This window comes from Lissotriton helveticus, chromosome 8 (assembly GCF_964261635.1).
Source record: "Lissotriton helveticus chromosome 8, aLisHel1.1, whole genome shotgun sequence".
NCBI classification, from domain to species: domain Eukaryota; kingdom Metazoa; phylum Chordata; class Amphibia; order Caudata; family Salamandridae; genus Lissotriton; species Lissotriton helveticus.
In genome coordinates, this window is record NC_136069.1 from 49660784 (window position 1) to 49684786 (window position 24003).

A 24003-nucleotide genomic window follows, 5' to 3' on the forward strand; every position below is an offset into this window, starting at 1 on the left:
GGTGGGCCTTCTCAATTCCTCCTTACAGGCAGGGTACATTCCTCAGCCTTGGAAACATGTCATGGTCTTGTCCCTTCTGAAGAAACCCAATCTGGATCCCTTGACTTGGCCCAGCTACTGACCGATATCCATGCTTCCCATTATGGCCAAAATCATGTAAAAGCATGTTAACAGACATCTCTCTTTTTTGGAGACTCATAGTCTGCTTCACCCCTCTCAATCTAGGTTTAGAGCGGATCACAGGACTGAAGCTGGCCATCTAGGAGTCACAGAATATCTTAGATGGCTCCTGGATGATGGTGAGACATCAGCACTGATTCTACTCTTCCTCCTTGCCGCTTCCGATTCGTGGTCACACGCCGTGCTTTTGGGGAGACTGGTCAGCCGAGTTATACATGAAATGTCCTTATCCTCAATGACATTTTACCTGAGTGACCAACATTTCCAGGTCTCCTCAGCGGATGCCTCCTCCACATGACATGCCCTTACATCAGGGGTTCCTAAAGACTCAACCTTAAGTCCGGCCTTATTTAATATCAACGTTCGACCTCTGGCTGACCTGGTCGAACGCTTCAGCCTGGTCTTGTTTCCCTTCACAGATGACACTTAAATCATCTTCTCTTTGTCTGATGTCCTGAATCCCTGTCTGGCTGGGGTTGCCTCATGGATGAACATGAATTCTTTGAAACTTAACGGGGTAAAGATTGAGGTGCTAGAAAAGACCCCGTCCCTATGGGGCCCACAGCACTGGCCTTCAAACCTGGATGCTCTTCCCGTGCCGGCCCAAAAGGCTTTTTGCTAGACAATAAAATGGCCATGAAGCCCAGGTTATGAAGGTGGCTGCTACCTGTTTGCTGTCCTGAAATGGCTGCAGAAAAATCCTTTGGATTATTCCATCTACAGCCCAAAGGACAGGCACTCATCCTGTCTAGATTAGAGCAATGCCCTCCATTTGGGAGTGGATAAGGATAAGTTACTTACCTGTAATCCTAGTTCTCTTCCAGGGGATACTCATCAAAGTCATAAGCACTGAATTATCTCCGCCCATAAGGGGGAACCCGAACACATAGCCTAATACAGATATATGTGTAAAATATATAAAAAGAGTACATAGTACTAAAAAATTATACACATATACATGTATAACCAATCATATGCAGCCCTATACATATCCAATAGGCTAAGCAAGCCACAATTACATGTCTTTCTGTAGTATGAAAATAACTCATAAAATATACAGTAAGAAAAAGACATGAACATTAGTTACATTCTGCAGAAAACACCTTTTATTTTCATCAAAGAAAGTAGGTAATGAAAGGCAATTAACTTATCAGGCTGCATAAGCAAATAACATCCCTGTACACAAAAGGGAACTGGCACCTCGCCTTTAAGGCCTCAGAGAATCTGAACACTTTGCCTTTAAGGCCTCTAGGAGAACCCCCCAGGTGACAGTTAGGTCAGTTCTTTTGTACGGTATAAGAAACTTGTAGGTACCTGCATATCTGCATATCAAATGCAACAGCAACTCATCCAACAACTGCTACTGCTCGACCGGGGAGGTGGGCGGGTGCTTATGACTTTGATGAGTATACCACTGGAAGAGAACTAGGATTACAGGTAAGTAACTTACCCTTCTCTTCCAGGGGATACTCATCAATAGACCTAAGCACTGAATAGAGTAGCAAGCTCATACCCACTTCCAAGCGGCCGAGCAGAAAACAGAAAACCACTTTGAAACATACCTATCAGCTAGTATTAGCAAACAAGTTTCTCAAGGAGGCTTGCCCAACCTGAGCATCAGCCTGTGTCCGAATCAAGACCGTAATGGCGAGTAAAAGTATGAACTGAACGCCATGTAGCTGCTTTACAAATTTCCGCCATGGGAACATTCCTTAGGAGAGCTGTGGTAGAAGCTTTACCCCTAGTAGAATGGCCTTTGGCCTCCCTGACAAAGATCTGTTGGCTAACTGGTAGGCCAGTAGAATACAAGAAACAATCCATCTAGAAATTGATCTTTTGGAAGCTGCAGACCCCGTATTAATAGGACCATAGTTAACAAACAAACGGTCTGACTTCCTCAATGTCTTTGTTCTGTCCAAATAAAACTTGAGAACCCTCTTAAGATCTAAAGAATGGAGAGATCTTTCTGGAGGATTCGCAGTATTGGGAAAGAAAGTTGGTAAAGTTATAGTCTGATTAATGTGAAAATCCGATATTACTTTAGGCAGAAAACTAAGCATGGGCGGATTTTGCGGATTCGCAATCCGCGAATTTGCGGATTGCGAAAATCCGCAAATTTTGCGGATTTTTTGGGGGGTTTGTGTTCGCACGGGTTTCTGCAAGTTCGCGAGGGTTTTGTACAATTTCGCAAATTGCGAACTTACTTGTCGGGTCGCCAGTTTTGCGAACTTGTTGTTTCTACGTGCCCAGCCTGTTTGCAAGGCTTTCTTCATCACTGCCACCCTCTGTCACCACTAGCACTCTCTTTGTTTACCCATGCCACCCTCTGGCTCACCCATGTCACCCTCTGTGTCATCACAGCACCCTCTGCTGTAATTACCATATTGTAATTTGTCACTGGGCCAGCACTGGATCGACCTGCGATCCAGGGGGGGGGCAATCGCGCCCTCTCTTGCCCCTCCCTGCGGACGCCCATGAAACTGGCCTGAATAGTTTCTTTTGTACTGCGCTGGCTAGTTGCTAGTTGTACTGTGACACAACTTCCTGCTGAATCATTTTGTGTTAATCATATTCTTAAAGAGCATTGGTTACAGATGATGTCTTTCTTTCTTCATATAGTTGGTCATACTAAAACAACAAAACCAACAAGGAGTATGCAGGCTGTACTGGCCCGGCAACGGAGGCTGGATGCAACTGTTGCCCAATATCGGCGGCTGGTGGAACTGGAGGGGGACGACACGCAGTCCAATACATCGAATGTGACATCTGCATCCTCCTCCGTGACCCCACGTTCTGCCGGTCAGCGCAGTGCTCCGGCGAAACGGAGCCGTGCTGGCAGACGCCACCGCCGAGCAGCAAAGGCTGCACCTCACAGTACTGTAAAGGCTCGCTTGCGCCGTGCAATCCGCAGAGTGTCGGACCTGGAGACGGAGGTCCGGAAATGGAAAGAATATCAGAATTTGTTGGAGGGCCTCCGTTTAGATCACGCCACCCTCCGGGAGCAGTATGATGCCCTGGCCCTAAGGCATGATGCCCTGGAGGCCAAAGTCAACACCATGCATCCCTAGAGTGTCCCTTGCCCCTTTTTTAGAGACTTTTGGGGGGTGGGAATTGGGAGTTGGGTTTTTTGGGGACTTTTGAGGGACTATTTATTTGTTGGGGTTAGGGAGGGTCTTGCGGGAGATTATTTTGTTAGGGATATAAAAATGTACTTTTTCAAACTTTATCTGAGCATACCTGTTTTTTTACTACTTTTGAGCCTGGTGGGTGGTGGTTTTGCAGTAAGTTCGTTTTACTGAACACTGTCATCGTGTTGGTTCACGTGTAATTGGCCAAATGTTTTCCAAAGTAAATGCCTGTCACAGAGTTTGTTAATTGAAGAGTCCTAGGACTTTACTACTAGTACCACTGTCACTCTCTCGCCTCTCCTAATACTCCATTATACTACCTCCCATCTAAACGCTTATCTTACCTGTAATTTGTGTTTGAGGGCTGGCTCCACCTGGAATTCACAGTGTCCTAAAGCGTTCTGCAGCAGGGCCCCAACTGGAGTTTCCCGGCGTGGATTTTCTGCAAAACAAAAGCAATCAACATTAGAAATGTGGCAGCGGTGCTCACAGACCCCAAAAACCTAGAAGCCCCACAGACAGCACCCCTAAGACAGGCAAGCAAGCAATAATAACGCCTAAACGTTCACTTGTAATTGGCCAAATGTTTTCCAAAGTAAATGCCTGTCACAGAGTTTGTTAATTGAAGAGTCCTAGGACTTTACTACTAGTACCACTGTCACTCTCTCGCCTCTCCTAATACTCCATTATACTACCTCCCATCCAAACGCTTATCTTACCTGTAATTTGTGTTTGAGGGCTGGCTCCACCTGGAATTCACAGTGTCCTAAAGCGTTCTGCAGCAGGGCCCCAACTGGAGTTTCCCGGCGTGGATTTTCTGCAAAACAAAAGCAATCAACATTAGAAATGTGGCAGCGGTGCTCACAGACCCCAAAATCCTAGAAGCCCCACAGACAGCACCCCTAAGACAGGCAAGCGAGCAATAATAACGCCTAAACGTTCACTTGTAATTGGCCAAATGTTTTCCAAAGTAAATGCCTAACCAATTTCATCCCTTAATAGACCTTGCCAGCAAATGGCCCAGCCAAGACCCGTAAACCCAAACGCAAAAAAGTCACACTTAGCAAAATGTATTTAAATGAGGACTCACTACTTCCAGACAGTCCCTCTTTAGGGGACTCGTCAACGTAAGTTTCTTCATTGTGCAGAATCCAGGCATCAGCATTATGGGAAATGGATAGGGTGAGTCTGGAGGAGGAGGATAGACGACCAGGACTGAGTTCTTGTCAACTAACTGTTGTGAACCTGAGGAATGCTGCGGCATCAAAATCAAGACAGTTCTGTAGATGGGCTTGTTGTTTGATTGGGTGATTACAGTTTTGTTGTGAATGTGATGAAGCACTTGCTAAACAAAGAAAGACAGACACACAGGAATAAAAGTGAATAAGGACTAAAATTAATGTTAATGAATCATTGACTCATTTTCAGAACTCGCTGTCAGGGAAGCAGAGCTCGTCCTCAAACTCTGCAAATTGAGTCGGTAGTACTTCTGGTAACTGAGGAGAACTTTCCTCAGGTAGGTCGGTGTCCTCTTTTTCCTGCGTGCATTCTCGTACTTTGTAATCTGGTGGTATGAAGTGCTGGTTCATCTTTATCATGGTGAGCCGCTCCACATTTGCGGGCAAGAGGCGGGACCTTTTGCAAGTCACAATGCCACTAGCAGAACTAAAAACACGTTCTGAAGACACGCTTGCGAGTGGGCAAGACAAGTAATTGATAGCCAGGTTGGTGAGCTCTCGCCATATGTTTCTTTTCCCATGCCAATACGCCAATGGGTCCTCAGTAATATTGACCGCTGTTGAGTCATCCAGATAGGCCTGCACCATTGAAAGAATGTCCTCCCGGATTCCTGTACTTTGCACTTCTGTGTCCTTTCTGGGACAAGGAAACCCTAGCTCACTTAGCCAATCCGCTTCAGACATATCGCCTGGGCCTGGTGCAGATGATACGGTTGCTGGTGTGGTTAACGGCTCAGAGGAAAAGTCACTCACTTCTGCCACAGGCACAGATGCAGAAGTGTTTTTTGGGACGCCTGATGGCCTGCTGATTCACTAGTAGTACTGTCTTCTCCTACAGTTTCCTTCCGCTCTCTTTCAAAACGAATGGCCGACTGAGCTAGCCAACCTTTGTACTCTGTAACATCTGATGTTTCAAAAGGAATTATTACTTTGCCAAACAATGGCTTTTTGTAATGTGGATCCAGAATAGTAGCACAAATGTAGTGCTGTTGTTTCTTGATATTTACAAGCCGTTTATTGCTAACTAGGCGTTGTAATAATCTCTGCGCCAACTCATATGCTTCATTCTTTCCAGCATCTTTTAATTCTGAAGATACCACCTTGACTTGGTGCTCGAGCTTCAGCAACAATGGGATAGCTTTGCTCAAAGAACAGTCCTCCCTGCTGACGTCACGCGTGAAGACCTCAAAAGGACGAAGCATGTCTGTCAGGCTTTTAACTAGCTGCCATTGCTCCACCGCTAGCATCATTTCTGTCGTATCACCACCCAGGTTGTAGAAATACTCATTGACTACTGGAAACAGCTCATGCAGATGCTCAAGCATGTAGAAGGTTGAGTTCCAACGTGTTGCCACCTCCTGGATAAGTGCTTTCACTGGCATTCTACGTACATTTTGGTGGCGCCTCAGCTCCTTCCGGGCCTTAAAAGAATGGTTGAAATGTGTGCATATTCTTCTGCAGATGGTCAGTATTTTGTCGACTGCAAGTTCTTTTTTCAAGAACTTTTGCACGACAAGGTTCATACAGTGCGCCAAACACGGCACTCTGAAATAGTAACCGTTCTCCATGGCCTCAACTACATTGCTGCCATTATCAGTAGAAACATAACCAACCTTGCAATTTCTTGGGGGCAGTTATTGCGAGACCTTTTTGTTAAAGTCATCCAAAATGTTGGCTGCAGTATGACTTTTCTCCATGCCAAACATGGCTAATGTTGCATGTTTACGAGCACCCTCAAAAATCTCGACCAAGTCACCACCTGCATTTATCTGTTTTGCAACCCCTGAAAAGGAGACCCAGTGTGCAGTGATGCACATGTAATCAAGGGCTTGGCAACTGGTCCACATGTCTGTTGTCAGGTGTATAGTGTGAACAGCACTCTTCTGCAAAGCTGCCCCAACCAACTCAAGCACCTCTTTATGTAGTGCCGGAACAGCAACCCTGGCAAAATAGAACCGGCTAGGAACATTCCATTTTGGGGCCAGTGTTGCCACGAGTTCAAGAAAACCCACACCTTCGACAAACGAAAAAGGGAGAAGGTCCACCGCTAGCATTTTAGCCAGCTTAGTGTTATACAGGCGTACAATTGGGTGGTTGCGTTGAAATTGCGCATCTGAGGATAACATGTTTGTAATGGTGCGCTGGACAAATTTACTGGATAATGCGGATGCCTTCTTCGACCCACTTCTGCTCTGTGTTCCAAACTGGGGACTGGAAACTTCTGGTTTTGCTGCACGAGATGATACTGCCAATGCCAGATGAAGCAGTGGTGGATGAGCCTTGCAGACATCTACTGGGTTGTGCAATTATTGCAGCAACCCTACTTGGGAGTCGAGCTGGATGGAGTCCCCCTCTGGGGAGAAAATATGGAAGCTGTAGGTTTTGTTGAACTTGTTGTACTACTTGACTGCGTTGGTGGTGCTACCAGTGCCACGTCGCCAGGGTCACGCTCAGCATGACGTCGGGATAGGGTATAAATGTCTGTCTGCTGCATGGCCGGTGTGGCTGGAATGACGTGTGTGATGACTAGGTCATTGCGGTCATCCTGTTCAACAACATCAGAATGCACCACTTCATCAAGTCCGACGTTCGAATCCATAAATATGAGCTTTCCGGGGCCCTTCCTTTTAACATTTGATACCTTTCGCAGCTCATGGTGTGCCTCCCTCTCAGGCGTCGGAGATGGTTGCCAATCTAGATCCAGATCATCATCTGATGTAGCGCGGGCTTGAAGAGGAACTTCTACACACACTCCTTGATCTTTTCCTTGGTGGGGAGCTGGGAGAAAATGAATCATCAGGAGGAGTGCCTTCGTCTTCCTGACATGATACCCCGGCTCCAAAGTCAATTTCCTCCTGTGCCCCTACTTCTGGAAGAACAACCATTGTGGGCACTTGCACCGCTCCATGCGCCGCTACATGGGCCTCTTCACTGACCTCTACTTGCAACTCTCCATGGACCTCTCCTTCTCGGCCTTCTCCTTCTCTGCCAGCTCCTTCTCGGCCAGCTCCTTCTCGGCCAGCTCCTTGCGCATGTACTTGTGCTTGTACTAGTAGCCCATGCAGTTGTTGTTGCGGCTTTGGTTGTTGAATAGTACTTGTGAGAGGAGTTACAACCTGTGTTGATGGTGTGCTGCTACTTTCTTGCGATGAGCCAACATCACTGGTCGTTGGTGATTGAACCACTAAACAGGCTACCTGTGCAGCACTCATGGTGGGCCTTTCTTTTTTCCACAAAAATTTAGTGGTCGAGCCACCAGTCTCCTTGGTAAGTGGTGCCACTTGCTTCTTCTTCTCCTTAGTAGAGACATCGTTCTCGCAAGAGGAGCTACGGGCACCTCTTTTTGGAGCCATCTTCTTCAGATGTCGGAACAACAGGCCGCAGCAGGACTTCTTCCTAGCACTGATGCTCAACGATGATGCGGAGTTATTGACTTTGTGCACCTAAAAGCAAACGAAGACAGAGGAACATCAGTAAATATATCTTGCATATGTAGCGCTTCAATAAATAGGTTGCAAGTAGGCATTTATGAATACACACGTGCACACCACACAATATGGAAATTTCAAAATTAAGAATTGCTAAATTTTTGGGAAACAGGAATTTAACATTGATCCAAGAGAGCACACACAGAGAGGGTTATAGTTTCATGTACCACTGACTCCCCCTGGGCACAATGGGTGAAAGCAAGGCAAAATGGGTGCAGGCCTACGGCACAAAGCTCACTGCCTGCCTTCAAAATGGCTGCTTGACCCCCATCCACATGGCCAGGACCATGCCTCAAAATGGCCCCCACCAACATAGCCAGCCCCCAACCCCTACTCCAAAAAGTCAAAAAACACAACACCAATCAAATCACCACAATCCAATGCCATCCATCAAGTTTCAGAAGGTTTAGGCTGCCTGCCGGTGGTTTTCTGGTGCAGAATTGCAATTTTTGCAATTTCGCGAGTGCGAGATTGTTGCTTCACGACGCGAACGTGGCGAAAAACCAGCAAAATCCGCGAACAGACCGATTCTGGGCCCCCTGGGCATGATAAAATCACAGCACACTGGGTGCAGGCCTATGGCACAAAGCACACAAACTGGCTTAAAAATGGCGCCTAGACCCCCACCCACACGGGACCAGGCAATAAAATGGCCCCCACCCACATAGCAAGCCCCCAACACCACCCCAAAAATTCGTAAAACACACAAAAATCACAACAATCCAATGCCATCCATGCTCTGGCCAGAATAATGTTAAAATTAAAGAAAACAGTTGTATCATGCATGCACCCATAACTGAGCCTGGTAGTTTTCAATTCATGTGCAGAATTGTAATTTTTACAATTTCGCGAGTGCGAGATTGTTGCTGCGCGGGCGAGCAGTGCGAACACAGGCAAAAACATTTTTTACAAATCCGATTTTCGGGTAATCCGCGGGAGTTCTAGGCCCCCTGGGCATAATGAAAGCAATCAGAGCAGACTGGGTGGGCCTAGGGCACAAAGCACACTGCCTGACTTCAAAATGGCCGATTGACCCCATCCACATGGCCAGGACCTGCAGGACCTTGCCTCAAAATGGCCTCCCACCAACATAGCCAGCCCCCAAACCCACCCCAAAAAGTCAAAAAACACACACAAAAATCACCACAAACAAACAACATCAACTTATCAACTTACTTGTGAAATTAAATTTCGAATCAAAAAGTAATCCAAAAGGCCTCAAAGCCAAATCTCCAGCAGCATCCACAAAAAGTAATCCTTCCCAGTCAAGATCGAATTCAAAGTGGCCAGGAAATGGACTAAGCAATGGGAGGAGCTTGCTGGACAGGAACAGGAAGTTGGAGACTGGGTCACTTCCTTCACCCCTCCCCAATTGTAATTTTTGTAATTTCACGAGTGCGAGATTGTTGCTGCCCGCGCCGCGGACCGCGAGCAGTGCGAACACAAGCAAAAAATCCGCTGCGCGCGGATTTGGGTATTTTCGCCACATCCGCGAGAGTTCGCGGATTGCGTATTTACCGAAAATCCGAAAAATCCGCGAGCGGAACGGATTTTACGCCCATGCTTACAGAAAACCAGGATGCGTTCTGAGAACCACCCTGTTAGCATGGAACACAGTGAAAGGTTCCTTACAACAAAGAGCCTGGATTTCACTCCCCCTGCGAGCGGAGGTAATGGCCACCAGGAATGCAACCTTCCAAGTTAAATGTTGTAAGGCAGCTTTATGAATAGGCTCAAAAGGAGCTCCCATTAATTTAGTCAACACAATGTTAAGCTCCCATGGAGGAAAAGGAGTTCTGATTGGAGGGTACACCTTTCTTAAGCCTTCCAGAAAGTCTTTCACTACCGGAATTCTAAAGAAAGAAGTCTGGTTAGGTGACTTTCTAGAGGCGGTGATAGCTGCAAGATGAACTTTAATAGAATTAAACTGAAGGCCAGACTTCGCCAAATGCAACAAATAGGGTAAAATCACCTGCTCTTGACCTTGGATGGGATCATGTCCATTGTCCACACACCATATGAAGAATTGCTTCCACTTGAAAGCATATGACTTCCTTGTGGAAGGACGTTTAGCCTCTTTAAGAATATCCATACAGTCTGAATTCAATTGTAAGTGACCATATTCGATGACTTCAGGTGCCATGCTGCCACCCGAAGGGAGGACAAGTTGGGGTGGAATACTTTCCCCGCCTGCTTGAACAGAAGATCCGGGCGACATGGCAATCTCCTGTGTGGCACTTCCGATAACTGAAGGAGGTCCGGAAACCACCATTGGCCGGGGCTATTAAAATCATCCTGGAGTTGGCCCTGTACATCTTGTTGATCACTGCTGGTATTAATGGGATCGGTGGAAAAGCGTACAGTAAGTTCTGACACCATTCTATCAAAAAGGCATTCCCTTGAGATCCTTTCTGGGGAAACCTGGATGCGAAGACGGGGCATTTTGTGTTTCCCGCGTCTGCAAACAGGTCGATGTCTGGAGTTCCCCATGCCTGAAAGATGTTGCCTGCGACCTCGTCATTGAGAACCCAATCGTGGGCTTCGATGAAGTCTCTGCAGAGAAAATCCACCTGAGAATTGAGAGAGCCCAGCAGATGTACAGCTACTATTGACAAGTCCCATGCCAGAAGCCAGTTCCATATGGCTTGGGCCTCAATGGAGAGAGTCCTTCACCGGGTACCTCCCTGTTTGTTTAAATAATACATTGTTGTCGTATTGTCTGTCTGAATCAGGAGGGATCTAGACTTGAACGACGGAAACGGGGACTTGAGAGCCAGGTGTACAACTCTTAACTCTAGCAGATTGATGTGGTAACCCCTCTCGGAGTCGGACCAATGACCTTGTACTTGCAAAGGGCCCATATGAGCACCCCAACCCTGGAGAGAGGCGTCTGTGACCAGAGTCTGTTTTGGAGGATCCCGATGAAACGGCACTCCTTTCATTAGGTACGATCTCTTTATCCACCATTGGATGGAATCCTTGGCTGCCTGATGAAGACTTATCTGATCCTCCCAGCACCCTGATATCGGCATCCATTGATCTTCTAGACATTGTTGCAGAGGACGCATGTGCAATCTTGCGTTTGGTACTATAAAGATGCACGAAGCCATGGACCCCAGCAGAGATGACACTTGACGAACTGTCGGGAATTTTGCATGAAGAAGTATCTGGCATTTTGTTTGGATTGATAACCACCTCTCCTCCGAAGGACACACGTTTACTTTTTCTGTGTCTAGGAAGGAACCCAGATAATGAATCCTTTGCGTAGGGTTTAGTATGGACTTTTTGAAATTGACCTGAGGTCCCAGTTTGTGTAGCAGTTGAAGCCATCTTGAGAGATGATCCTGCAGTAGAGATGGAGACAAGCTCTTCAGGAGCCAGTCGTCTAAGTAAGGGTAAATGAAAATCCTCTGCTTCCGAAGGAAGGCGGCTACCACCGCCATACACTTGGAGAATGTTCGGGGAGCTGACTTCAGCCCGAAAGGAAGAACTGCATATTGGTAATGCTGAACAGACACTCGAAACCTCAGAAACTTGCGATGTCTCTTTGAAATTGGCACATGAAAGTATGCGTCTTTCAGATCGATGGAACACTGCCAATCCCCTTGGTGAAGTTGAGGGAAGATTTGATGAAGTGCCAACATTCAAAATTATTCTCTTAAAATTAATCAACACCAGTATAGGTCTGTACTCTGCAGTGGGACCTTTCTTTCGTATAAGGAAAAAACGAGAATAAAACCCCTGATTTCTTTGTGGCTTTGGAACTCTCTCTATGGCTTTTTTGCTCAATAAGGTATTCACTTCTTTTTGCAGCAAACTTTTGTTCTGGGGACAAACAATTTTTGGAACTATGGAAGGAGAAGTTTTCTTGAATTTGAGAAGATATCCGTTCTGAACGATGTCGATGACCCACCTGTCCTTTGTTAAATGCCTCCACTCGTCCAGATATAATGTAAATGTAAATTGTAAAATCTAAATTGATAACTGTATAGCGCACTACTCACCCGCAAGGGACTCAAGGCGCTTGTACGAATACAGCTGTAAAACCCATCCTGGCTTTCCCTGTGAGGTGTCCACTCCTGGGCACCCCCAAGGTGGAGGCCAGGCATCCTTAGCGTTGTGGAGGCCATTGTGGAGATTAAGCAAGCTATTGCCCAGAGTTGCAGAGTGGGACTCCATGATTGGAATAGGCACCGAGAATTATCAGGTCCGTAGAATTTTTTAGCCCAAGACCCGCCGAGGCGGGGAATTGAACCCTGGTCCCGGGCTAGACCTCTGCATCAGGGTCTGCCGCTCCAACCATTGAGAAAAGGGGGTTCAGAAAAGGGGGGTGGTGATGAACAGAGTGTCTGAATTGAGCAGACCACTCTTACCCAGTCCAAAGATCAGGGCTTGATCCATCACCGTTATTTAGCTCACTGCCCCATTCCCAGCTCAGAACCTGGCTATATGCAAATTAGTCTGTCCCTGGCCCAGTGCATCATGGGAACAGGGCAGACCAAACTACCAAGCCAATTCTTCACCAGAAAGGAGACAGGCTTCCATCACCACCCCCTTTTATGAATCGTTTTGGCCACCATAAGTGTGGTAGGGTATACTCAGATGTGAGTCCCTTGCTCACTGCACCATCAGGATTCAAGCAAGCCGGGCCGAAGACGGCTGCAATGCCAGAAACCGGTCCCCGGAAGCTTGTTTCCTTTCCAGTAAAGAATTGGCTTGGTAGTTTGGTCTGCCCTGTTCCCATGATGCACTGGGCCAGGGCCAGACTAATTTGCATGTAGCCAGGTTCTGAACTGGGATGGTGCAGTGAGCTAAAAAACGGTGATGGATCAAGCCCTGATCTTTTGACTGGGTAGGAGTGTTCTGCTTAATTCAGATACTCTGTCCATCACCACCCCCTTTTATGAATCGCTCCAACCATTGAGCCACACTTCTCCATTGCAATGCTTCCTCCTACCGGAGTGGACAAGGGTTTTGGAGGAAGGCACATCTCATGGTTTTTGTGGCTGTTTTGAAGCTGTCGACTGCTGTCTGTTTCCGCCTCTGCCATGTCCAAGTCTGCGTTGCTGAAACTGCGACCTCTGTTGAGATTGTCCCTGGTTTTGTAAGGACCAGTTCGATGTTTGTCCTCGCTGTTGAAAAGACCGCTTGTCATAGGAACAAAAGCGATAACAAAACTTTCTTTTCCTCCGGGCCAACAGCCTTAAGAGTATCTAGTTCAGTTTTCATTTTAGCAATCTCGTCGTCTGCATGCGATCCAAACAGCGTTGATCGATTAAAAGGCAAATTAACAATTTTCGTCTGAGCATCAGGCTTGAGGCCCGTGAGGCGGAGCCAGGCTGATTCTGGAACAGATGCCATGGGCATATCCATGCGCTGTTAGATCAGCAGAGTCAGCCGCCGTACCAATAGTCTGATTGGCCACCAAACCTCCTCCTTGTACAATTTCCAAGAAATCTTTTTGATCCTCTATGGGTAATTTTTCAACAAATCTTGTTAAGGAATCCCATAACAGTCGGTCGTAACGCCCCAGTAAAGCAGCTGCACTTGCCACTCTCATTATGGAGCCTGCCGTATTACACATTCTCCGCCCCAAGGAGTCCATGTTCTTGCTATCCTTTTCTGGTGGGGCAGATGAGATGGACGTAGCAGAATGTGTCTTCCTAGCAGCGGCAACTATAAGAGAATCCGGTGGTGGATCTGTACATAAAAATAAAGGATCCTGATCTGGGGCCTTATATTTCTTTGCAATCCTCAAGGGCCCCGAGCCCACTGTGGCAGGTGTTAAGAAAGTCTTCATTGCCGGTTCCAGTAATCCTGGCACTAAAGGCAATAGAGGTCTCGCCAAAGACTTTTGATGTAATGTCTCAAAAATAACCGATGATTTAACTTGAGGTACAGTCATAGTTATGTTAAACGTGCTGGCACCCCGACATAACACCACTGAAAGTCCCCAGATCATCCACAGGCGATACCCTGGAAGGTGGTGTTGAAGGAATCGTAGGAGAATAGTCCCTATAGGATGACCTCGTAGATGTGGTCGCTGTAGGAGTCCTCTGCCTTCTCCTTGGAGTAGGAGACCGATGCGATCTGGTACGTTCTCTTGAGCGTGAACGTTGCTTCAGTGGAGATCTGGAACGTCTTGGGGACCTACTAGCAGGAGGTCTTGAGCATTCCAAGGCAAGAGGCCTTTCGCCCGCTCTGGCTGCGTCTTCCAATGGCGAACGCTTTCCAGCCATCTAGGGGACACATTGGCAGGAGGTGACTTGTGTACCGGAGAGCCCTCCGGTGTAACCTGAATAATCTGTATCCCCATTGAAGATGAAGAAGAACTCCTTGACCTCGATCGTGTAGATCTAGACGCAGGTCTATTCACATCTTCCACAGGTATCAATTGCCTGTCCATCGCCGTCGTACGCTTCGACGTCGAACCAGAATTAGCCACCATCGACGACGACTGAAGAGGAGAGGCTCAGGTAGATGGAGATCTATGTGAAGACGCCCACGACGTCGGACCCTTTGACATCGACCGCTGATGGCCAGTCGGTGTCCTCGATGTCGGCTCTGACCTCGACAAAGACCTATGACGGGTCCGAGAGGTAGATCTCGAGTGCCTCGACGCCGACCTCGAAACAGGTGGCGGAGATCTCGACGTCGACTTTCTGGATGTCGGTAACTTCTTCGACGTCGATCGAGATTTCTCATGCCTCGAGCCCGAAGCCTCGACGGCGATCTTGCTCTTGCCCTCTTACGCTTCTCTGGTCGCGACGTCGATCCACTCCTCACCTTCGACGTTGATCTACTTCTCACCGTCGATGTCGATTCTACTGCCGTTTACGTCACTGGTCTCGACGACGATATCGTTCTCGACGTCGACTTACTTCTTAAAGGTGTTGTCTTCGGCGAGGATTTTCCTTTTTCTACTGGCCTTGACATCGACAGCGCCGACGGTGATCTAGACTCCGACGTCGATCTTACACTTTCGACTGGTCTCGACGTCGAGGGTACATCATGACGTTTTTTCTTACTCCTACCATCAGGAGAAGCAGATCTTCGACGTTTTCTGGGAGAGGAAGGCCTTCCAGATGAAAGATGACTTCCTGGGCCCTTTTTATGATGTTTCTCTCTCTCCATAAGACCAAGAAGTCGGATCTTCTCGCTCTCCTTCAAAGTCCTTCTGGAAAGTTGAAGGCAGTGGTAACATGTCTCTGTGTCGTGAGAAGAAGGTAAACACACCACACAAACCGAATGAGGATCGGTTGTAGACATTTTCTTCCCACAGGAAGGACAATTGTAGAATAAAGGTGGCATATCTGACTAAAAAATAGCAACCAATTAGTTAGAAAAGATGTAAAAAGTACCACCAAATATCAGAAATATCGAAAAAAAGTAGGTAATAACCAAATTCTGACTGAAAGGAGTCAAATTCCAGGTTCCTCTCAGAAAGAGCCGGAAAAAAGAACTGACCTAACTGTCACCTGTGGGGCATGATGGTTATACATGTATATGTGTATAATTTTTTAGTACTATGTACTCTTTTTATATATTTTACACATATATATGTATTAGGCTATATGTTCCGGGGTCCCGCTTATGGGCGGAGGTAATTCAGTGCTTTTGACTATTGATCAGTATCCCCTGGAAGAGAAAGTGTCTATAAGAAGGATGCAAGTAGTCCAAAACTCAGTGGTCTGGCTGCTCTTAAGACTCACAAAAAATGCATCTGCCTCCTCTCTTCTGAGGGAGTTGCACTGGCTTAAGGTGTAGAAAAGCCCATTACCTCCACAGGATGGTGAGACCTTACCTACTGGCTTGCGGCCTATGCTCCAGTGTTCTCTCCTTATGCACGGTTCTGAGAGTCAAACGGACTCACATGGGAGGCCCGGCTTTTGCCTACCAGAACTCTAAGCAATGGAACTACCTTCCGCAAACCTTGAGAAGTTGTACATCGCTGACTTCTTTTAGGAAACAGTTGAAGACCTGGATGTTTTCAGTTAGTGGGCTCTGATTGCTCCCTAACTGTCTCCAAGCACTGGGAACCCCCGTGAGGGTAGCTGCTCGTGCTATACAAGCTAAAAAAAATAGATGAATTTGCAATACATTTAATGCTAAATTGTTCTACAGAATCAACACATTTGATCAAGAGATTTGTTACTTTACCATGAGTATCCATTTTGGGCAGTAGGAGAAAAACAGTTGTGACCCATGTGGCCTGTTATATTGAAACATACATGATAAGATATCAAAGGTAAATGCTAATAATGTCTTGTATCCATACAATTAATAATTTAGATTTATGACCAGTGGAAGAATATGTATTGTGTCTCTACTACTGGTGGTTTATTGCAGCTGATAACTAATCTTGGGCTTCAGGCCTTTTTACTTAAGCTCTAGGTTTTGTCTTGATGTGTGCAGGCCTTTACTCTAGTAAATCGATTTTGAGTACCACTAATGTTGCCAGTTACTTCCTCGCATGTGCTGGATGTATTCCTCTTGCGTGAATATGGTGTACATTGGAGGATGTCAACCACTGAGTGAAGACAAGGTCTAATAATTGGCCTTCTTAATTCCCCAAAGAAAGGGTGACTTACTTCTTAGTTGTCCTGTGCCACCCTGCACAGAATTCCATGCATGAAAGGTGTCATGTGACTCCTTAAAAGAGTCACAATTAGGAGAAGAAACAAACAAAGCTCAAAACCCCTCCATGGCAATCTAATAGCTCTTGATTGAAGATGGGGATAGCATTGCTTGGTCTGTAAAATTAACAAATTGCCCTTGACATTGCCTGAAGGCACAGAGTATTGTGCACATAGTCTTTTTCTGCAAATTCTTTAGCAACTTGAGAAAACGCTACATTTTACCTATTTTAAGACAACTTCATTTGACACAATGTGGTCCTGCTTATCTTTATTTACTGTCATCTACCATGAAGATTTGTTGTATTTCAAGTATTCTGTGGGCTGTTTTTGACACTAGAAAGAAAAGTTTACATTGTTCTTGCATAGCTGACAGAGACTAAGGAAAAGAATACCCAGTGCCCGGAGTTGAAGTGGTGCCCCGATACAGCAGAGCGACTGTGCCGGCTCTCCTGGACCACAGTAGCAGAGGAGGTATGCCGCATGGTCGGTGCCACTGAGGCAAAACACACAAGATGATGGACGGAATGTTGTACAATGGCAAAACATTCACCCCCATTCACAGATCTGGGTTTAATCCATCGTTATTTTGCTCACCAAGCCACCCCAGTTCAGACATGGCCATATGCAAATCAGTCTTGACCCTGTGCCTCATGGGAACAGGCCAGACCGAACTGCCAAGCCATGTCTTCCCTGGACCGGAATCAAGCATCCTAGGACCGGTCTCTGGCCACAGAGGCAGCCAGTGAGAGGGAAGTGTGCCCAGAGCTGGGGAGATAGTGATAGTTAACCATATCACCAATGGCGCTGCAGATAAAAAGTAGAAACACACAGTAATAGTGCTAGGTTGGGGATTTCCCTTCAGAATCTTTGGAGCCGAGTGTGGCTCAATAATAGAGAGAGAACAATGATAATCCTTTGATTCCTGGAGGCGCAGTAGGTGTCCCCCTGCTGGTTGTGCCTTCTGCTGTCCGTCATTTCACGTGTACCTCGGTCCAGATATAAGTCACACACCTAACTCTGGTGCGGCTCACATCTAGGGGCGGCCTTCCCTTGATGTGGTGGATGTTGACAAATAGGAGAAGCCGACATCTGTACTTGCCAGCATTAGTATACAGCCGTTTGCTGATGACCTGTGACATGGTGCAGCCAGACGAAACAGCAGCCAACTGCAAAAATGGGCAAAAACCGGAAATAGGCAGTCCAAGTTAACTTTCAGTCCAATAAAATTCCCCAAAATGAGGACACAAGTCACACACATGAGAAAGATGATGGGAACGTATCAGACTCTAGCACTGACAAAAGTGTAAACAAATTGCAAAAAAGCTTGAAATCCATTGACCCTAAAATTGATTCCTTTGTGATGTGTGTTGACCAAGCGGGAGACCACCTAATAAACAAGCCACCAGAATAGCTATGGCAGAATGTTGTATGTAAAATTGGGAAGACCAGGGCTCAAAGAACCTGGATAAGCTGTGCAAATGAGAACAATTCTGGATATTAAATAAATACAAGGACGTAGAGGCACCCTTCAGGCATAACATTTTTAGGTCGAGCCTAGCGCAGTGAGTATGTGCTGCTCTATAGGAGGCTTCTTGTGAGCACGCCAAACTTCCCCGAGACTTCTCTGTGTGGGTCTGGCAACTCCCACACATTCCATTGGCCTTTTCGTGTGGCTTCTAATAATGAAAGCGCGCATTTACCAAAGACGGGTGCATGTCCTGCCTTTTCTCTAAATGTTTACTCCCACGACGTTTGGGTCTCGGGAGCGAGCAGCGGCACACAGTCTGGCAGCTGCATTCCTCCCTTGTTGTTGTGTATCATGTTACTAATTAAACACAGCACGGTCGCATTCTGTTTTTTATGGTATCCTGCCCGTCAACATTCTGTATTCATTATTCTACATACATTTAATTTATCGTTCTGAGATTTGTTCCTGAGCCCGTTTGGGATTAGATTGCATGATGCTGCTGTGAGTGCTGTGTTGAAGCTTGTTATATGTGTTGCCACCAAGCTTATTATGAGTCTGTTTGATCAGAAATTGGCAATAGCCTTCATTTTATTCATAATAGCACTTCATTAATTTCTATTTGTTTAACGCTGTTCCGCGTGCCTCCTCTTCCACGTCCTGATTCTTGGGCTTCTCCTCTCTCCATACTGTGGACCAGTATGGGTACTGTTTGGTTACAGCTTACTTCCACCGTAACAATTAAAAATGGGTTCGCCCTGTCACACTGTGAGTGGTGGGGCGACATGCAGCAGCCAGGTGACCTGTAGTGACCAAAACGTTCCACAGCGAGGAGTGCAGAAAAGCCCATGGTGATGACGTCATTGATGTCGCATAACGTTCCCTTTCCAGTATCTAGGGAACATCCAGTGTGCAGTGCCACTGGGATCAGGTTTGTCACCGGGGTCTGGAGTTGGAAACAAAGCCCTTTTCACACAAGCTAGGGGCAGAGGCATTGTTGCCCTTTAGAGTTTACTCCTCTGAATACAGCTCGGTGTCAGCTCCTCAGTGGCACAATTGGCTGGAGTGTCCGGCTCCTTGTCTCTGAGAACGCCCCACAGCCCTTTAGATAACAAACAGGCTCCACATTCAGCAGGCTTCACCTTTGACCCTCCGCCTGCTTAAAATGTCAGAGTGACAGGGGGCGATGAAATCAACATTGTGACTCAAGTGGCGAGTAGCCGCTCAGCTGCTCCGAGGCAGGGAAAGTCTTTGTTAGCCCGTGAGGGCGGCAAGCGTTCAGAGGCAGGCCACAGTTTTGACTCTTTCTCTCCCCCTAACAATGCTATGTGTGTGCATTAGCAGCTACACCCCTTGTGGGGGTGAGCCTTTTCAGAGGTTCACCGGTGCAGGGATTCACCAATTTGTGCATTGGTCCTTTAGACTGACATGGTAGAGATTGGCATGGAAGCTGTAATATTAAAGAAATAGTTTATTAGCACTCTTGAGTAGAACTACATTGTAGGAAGGTAGATCCCTGACTATGGTTGCCCCCAACTTTTTGCCTGGTGTTTTGCTGGTTTTCTGACTTAGTTGACCTGGGGCCCTGCTATTCAGGACCCCAGGCCTCCTGCTCTCCCTGTAAAATGGATTCCATGTACCTTAGGTACATATCTAATTGGATACTGAGTCACCTTATCAGTCCCTGTACAGTGTACCTTAGGTACCCAGGGCATAGGTGTACCCAGGGCCTACCAGGGGCTGCAGCATGTATTATGCCACCCCTGGATGGCCATCCAAATCTGACACAACTGGCTGCACGACAGCTGGGGCAAGGTGGTGTAATCACCCTTTGCTTTAGATATAGTATACCTATATCTAAACCTAAATGGACACACAGATCTCCTATCAGTCACTCCTATGGCAGGCCTTAACAATCCTGAAGGCAGAGTGCTTGGAATCGTGTGAGATGGTGCTCTGGCATGAGCTGAGCCTGTCTGCGGCTTTCGGGATCTATCCCTTAGCCGTTTCCATGATATCGCATACCATATACTCTTAAGTGCATTATAATCCTCGCGGTTATATGCCAACTCTGGTATCGCTTTATCAAAACATGTCGAGTAAGGTGTCATACGAATTGGAATACTAACCCCTCGCCAATTCTGGCGACGGGGTTAGCATTCCACCCTTCTAGAGGGACACGACATGTATGTAACCTATAACCCCGGGTAAAGTCAGACAGAGCCTTAGCATCCACAAAATGGATGCTGCCACCGAGACACAAGTCTGCCCTCCTGCTGCTGGGAGTCCTCCCAGAGCAGAAGGCAAGGACAAAGGGTTTCCTGCCAGGGGCGGTGCCAGCACCGTCCCAGACAGGGTTTTGTGTATTCCAGGTAGGCAGGGCTACAGAGGAAGGTGACTGCAAGTGGCACCCCGGTGCTCACTGTGCATAGGCCGGCCTGAACCAGTTCCAGGGGCACACCAGCCCCTGAGCTGGGGAAAGCCCGCCAAAGGAGAGGGGTGTAACCACCCCCCTCCTGGTCCCACCCATAGGGCAGGACTTAGTCGCGTGCCAGCCCCCTTTTGCAGGATAAAGGTAGGAGCAGGCCCCCTTCCAAATTAGATCATCTTTGGAATCAAGACACGACTTTCTACGAAAGGACTTCAAGATTTCTTCTTCAAGATTCTCCCTTGTGACTAAGGAGTAGTCCCCCTGCATCCGCAGGCACCATCTTAAGAACACTGCGGTCTGCTGCAAGTCCTTCCTCAGGAATCCGACTGCCCAGCTCGACGAGAACCGGCTTCCCTGGCACCTCTGACCTCTACCCCCCTCTGCAGCTAAGCTGAGAACCGTGGGTGCGACGAGACCTCGAGGGACCGGCCATCTTCAAGACTGCACGACTTCTTTCCAGCACGACCGCCGAGGGATCCTCTGGTGAGTGCTTTGGGGTCCGAGAAGCCCCGACCCTGAGCAGCCCCAGCACCGAAGTTCAGCCTCCCAGCATCTCCACGATCTGCGTGGGGCCCTTCTGCTTTTTGCTGCTCACCGCGTTGTTTGGCTACTAGCCCGCTGGCTTGTGGCCTTCTTAACGACGCCCGACGACATCACTGCTGCTGGTCTGGTTGCTCCAGACTGGCCCTTGCTCCCTTCCAAGAGAGGAGCACCCCGGACCCTCCTGGTCCACTCCAGACGCCATTTTAGGTCCACCGCGTGGGCTTAAATTTGCCAAGACTTGTTGCCCCAATCCTGGGTCCAGCGACGTCGACAGCATCATCCATCGTGGGACAGCTCGCACCTCCATCCTGGTCGCCGACAACGCCTCCTGGTCCGTGAGACTGCAGAGCCCAGCGTCGCCCACTCACCTAGTCGAGGTGACTACCATCCGGTGCCCTCCTGGTGCCACCTGACTACTGGCTAGTAGTCACGAACTTGGTCCCCTCTGCTTTCAGGTGTCATCCATCTTCGATCCAGGCTTGGATCACCCGAACAATCTTCACTGGTCGCCTGCCAGCAACTCCTTTTCTTCAGGCTCCTGGTTCGTCAACGAAGAATCCCGACGTCTTTTCAGACCTATGCAGCCGCAGCCCCTGGGCTAGGTAACTTCGGCATTTCGGTGCCCCAGCATAGCATCACTATCCAAGGGTCCAGATCCACTGTCGTTTTTGACCTACCTAGTCGGGTTCGCCCGAGAACACTAACTTTGCCTTTACTAGCCTCCATAGACTTTGTCCCGCTTCCCGCGTGAGAGTGCACACTCTGCACCCGAGTCCCCTAGGCCTCCTATTCGTAATCTAAGGGTTCAGTAGTCAAGTCCTAGCGATTCCAAAGCCTATTAGTCCAGTACTTACCTGCTAGTAATTTCGAATTCCACTTTTAGAGTATATGGTTTTTCGTGCCCCTCGGGCATTTGTGTAAATTGTGCAACTTAAAGTATTTTCGTAAGAGTTTTGTTGTGTGCTTAGCTCCCTGTCTCATAAAGAGCCAGGGTAGTCTTGTTATAAATAAATACACTGTTTATTTTCATAACAACTTGTGTGGTGTCCTTTCACTTGGTGTTCAAGGGGTAATGTGATGGTAAAACAGCCGGCTTAACACGCCCTCTAGAGTCTTAGCCTTAGACTGCTCGTATCCATGCTACTAGGATAGCTGGTCTATAAGGTTGACTTACAACCAATCATCAATAAGGGTTGTTTGGACTGATATATAGTGATCACTAGAATAGTGAGCACTGCACATCAGGCCAACTTCTCACATACATCAATACATAACCCTCAGGCAATGTATGAGGCAGCACATGGAGTACAGAAACCATGGTGCTTATATACACATTTTACTGCAGAGTAACCATGGAGGTTCAAAAAGAAGCAGTACAAGTGTGCACACAAATAGGCTTTTACATACAAGGGTATATGAGAATCACTTAGTTAACAGTGTGGGAGGAGTTACAATATTGCTGACATTAGTTAAAATAGCCTGACAGCAAAGTGTGTAACAGGTGCATCCCAGCAACTAAGGCCTCTGAGCATGCGCAGTGCTCAGGCTCAGTGCTAAATATAGATGATGACTCAGGCGTGACTTCAGCTCATGCAAGCAGTGATCTCTGCCAAGTTTCCACCCCCCACTAATGCACTTGGCATGGCATCTGCAGTAGTGTTCCACTTGTGTGTTTTAATGTCACCATTAGAAACGTCTTGTAACGTCACACCTACCCTGCCTGTAGCGCTGAGTACTTTTGATTTACAGGTTGAGGGTAGCTGGTACTGTGTTCTCCGGCGGCCGCCATGGGCTCAGACCCGGTTCGGTAGTAATCGGAGCTGCCAGGTCAGTGCCTCCATATTGCCCACACAGTTGTCACTTCTCGCTGATCAAGAACACACGCCAATCGCTTGGATGTTTCCCCACAAGTAAGACGCCTTCATGATTATCCAGGCACTCCTCTATTCCTGGTCCAAGGGAGTTGTCACTTTCACCATGCAAACCCGCTGACCTCCACTTTTATTTACAATTTCCTTTCCGACTGCTTTGCCCATGTGCTATTCCTTGCAATTTCTGCTGAGCTGCAGGCTTCAGAACTGAGCCGTGCGAACTGCTGTTAGATATCCGTGATGGTTTGCTTCTAAGCGCTGGCCAGTTTATGACGGGTGTACCTAAGCGCACTGTTTGTTTCCTAATTTCCTGTTGTTTTACTTTGCTCCTGCCCCCTTCCCGCCGTGTTCATTATGCTCACGCCCCCTTCCCGCCGTGTTCACCATGCTCCCACCCCCTCCCATTGTCTGCATTTCCCTTGCTCCACACCGTGACTGATCGCTATTTCTGCAGAGCGCCAGAGCACCCAGGATAATGTGCTGCATGACCAACCACTTATAAGGTCCCAAAGGCGAGACCAATGCTTGTTTTAAATGTGGGTTTTCCCGAGTCAACATAAACTTGCCACATTTAACTTTTGTAGAAAAACTACTTGCATATTTCTTTGAGAAATAGAGTAAGGGCAAGGCAAGGAGGGACCAAAACAGCTTTAGTGCAGCAGAGTACAGCAAGGAAGTAACTAAAGTAGACTTTGCCTGTTGTGTTTCTATCTAGGACCCTAATTCGATATTTCCAATTTATGCCCTTATATGGTTATAACAAACAATATCCTTATAAAGGCATAAGAATCATATCCATATTTAGTAATAGCCCATGCAGTCCAAATACGGCAAGGCTACTCCCATAGACTCCTAGAAAGTACAACGCATTCTTTAAACAAACCAAGCCTCCAGCAGCCCGGGAATTCCCCCTGCTTTTGTTTTGATTTGAACAAGAACTCCTGGAGTCCCGAAAGAACTGTTAGTTCTTAGTGACGTCTTATGTCCAACCTTACGTCAAACCCGGCACCTTCCAGGTAT

The 24003-nt window shown here is 47.3% G+C and overlaps 1 protein-coding gene across 5 annotated transcripts in view; it reads left to right on the forward strand.

Annotated features, from left to right (window-relative positions):
* LOC144772342 (uncharacterized) overlaps positions 1 to 24003 on the forward strand; it is a 148332-nt gene that overhangs the window by 36714 nt on the left and 87615 nt on the right. Inside the window, exon 1 of one of the 5 annotated variants that reach the window (XM_078656597.1) lies at positions 5685 to 5748. The exons of the other annotated variants lie outside the window; for them this stretch is intronic. The gene's annotated coding sequence lies outside the window, so the exon portion shown is untranslated. Of the gene's footprint in view, positions 1 to 5684; positions 5749 to 24003 lie in introns of those variants that run through there. 5 annotated transcript variants of the gene reach the window in all.